This window comes from Corvus brachyrhynchos, unplaced genomic scaffold, assembly GCF_000691975.1.
Source record: "Corvus brachyrhynchos isolate BGI_N302 unplaced genomic scaffold, ASM69197v1 scaffold17, whole genome shotgun sequence".
In the NCBI taxonomy this organism is placed as follows: domain Eukaryota; kingdom Metazoa; phylum Chordata; class Aves; order Passeriformes; family Corvidae; genus Corvus; species Corvus brachyrhynchos.
This window is the reverse complement of record NW_008240046.1, coordinates 13231284-13233018: the sequence shown is the minus strand read 5'-3', so window position 1 is coordinate 13233018 and position 1735 is coordinate 13231284. Positions and strand designations below refer to the sequence as shown.

At 50.6% G+C, this 1735-nt stretch overlaps 1 protein-coding gene across 2 annotated transcripts in view; it reads right to left on the bottom strand.

Moving 5' to 3' along the window:
* DCTD (dCMP deaminase) overlaps positions 1-234 on the bottom strand; it is a 58873-nt gene extending 58639 nt beyond the window's left edge. The window contains exon 1 of one of the 2 annotated variants that reach the window (XM_017744334.1): positions 185-234. The gene's annotated coding sequence lies outside the window, so the exon portion shown is untranslated. The remainder of the gene's footprint in view (positions 1-184) is intronic. The other variant, XM_017744333.1, reaches the window with a different exon arrangement.
* Positions 235-1735: the final 1501 nt, after the last annotated feature.

The following is a 1735-nucleotide window of genomic DNA, read 5'->3' as shown; positions in this document are numbered from 1 at the left end:
ATGGTGGACTGAGACCCGGCCGCGGCACAGGGCTTCTCTGGGCTTCCGCGAGCCCCCGCTCCCGGCCCCTTCTCCGGCCGTCGGGGCTTTTCCCGCTTCCCGTCTTTCTTGCTTTCCCTATGGAGCAGCTACCCCCGCCGTCCGACCATGCCTAGGAAAGCGGGGAATGGGCAGCTTCCCTTACCCGATGGCTGGGAGGAGGCGAGGGATTACGACGGCAAAGTCTTCTACATCGACCACAACACAGCGGGGGGCAGGAGAAGCCCCAGCCTGCAGCCGGGCACACTGTGCCCTCCTTCCTACCGGCATGGGTACAGCCTGGTTTCTAAGCCCATGGCGTGACTTGGTGTTGGGGCGGAGGGAGAGAAGCCTGTGGAGTTCCTCCCGGAGCGGCCGGGGGTCGCTGGCATTTGGGGAGTTCCCGACAGGTGGCAAAGTTTGCGTGTCCCTCCCAAACCGGAGGCGCTGGGTCCTCGCCCTCCCTCTCCCCGGGGCGCTGCCGAGCGGGGCTGTCTGCTCCCTCCAGGCTGGCGGAGCATCCCGGGCGCCGGGGCCTGCCGTGTGCCCCCCGCTCCGCTGCCCCCCCTGCAGCGGTGTGCGGGGCTGCGGAGGCCGCGTGTGCTCGCTAGGCCTCGGCAAGCCCAAATCCGCTCAGCCCCACCAGCCGGAGCCCGGCGTGTTCGCAGCCCCTCCCGGGACTGAGCTCTGTAAAACTCCCGTGGAAGTGCTTCAGCGAGTGAAGTACCCTGCACGAAGGCTGTTCGCCCCGGCGTCCCGGGGGCAGGTCTGCCGGCTGGACAGGGATGCTGGCTCTGTGGGTCGGCTTCAATGACTGTTTTTTAGTAGCTGGATCACAGGCGCACAAGATACCTATTGCAAAACATATATTTTGTCCGAAGTGGTGCTGAAATAATTAAACCCCAAAACTTTGTGCATATTATGAAATACAATGTTGCAATTGAAAGCAGCGCAGTCTTATTAAAAAAAAAAAAAAAAACACAACAAGCTTTTAACAGACATTATACATTTATGAAACAAGGAGCAATGAATTATAAATGAAGGTCTTGGTTTATATTTCTCAGGTGTACTTAGAAAAGGTAGTTGTGAGGAAGCTTGCTGGCTGCAAGTTGCAGAGGGAAGTTTTGACGAGCATCGTGTGTAAGGCCTACTGCTCAATCTTACTTGCTATAACAGCAAATTCCAGTAGTGGCAAACTTCATGCTTAAATTCCTCTGTACTTCACATCATGTTAATTACCTTGTAAATATTAGTGAGGTGATAAGGTATACAGGACAATGTTATTCATTACACCTGGTATTCTTGGGTGATTATTTTTTTTAATGCAGGTACTATAAAACTTCTGGCTTTACTGTCTCTAGAAATAGTGGATATGAAGTTTTGTTTAGTTTTAGACCTTAAATGTGTGTTTTCGAAGCAGAATAGAAGATAGTATGATTGTGGGGTAAAGCAAAATGTGGAATGGAGTGTACTTGTTGTAATACTGCCTCAATGATTATACTACTAATTTAATTTTTTAATACATTCTGCAGTCCTGAAAAGTTCAAGAGTATTTGTAATCGATCGTAAATTTTGAGTCTTCACTCTCATTAACAGAATAGACAGTGACGTAACACTTGTGTGTTTCCCATCCTATAGGGATAGGATAAGTATTGTTTCATTAATATCTTACAGTGAAAGGGAAACCAAGTCTTGAGACTTTACCTCCTTGGTTCTC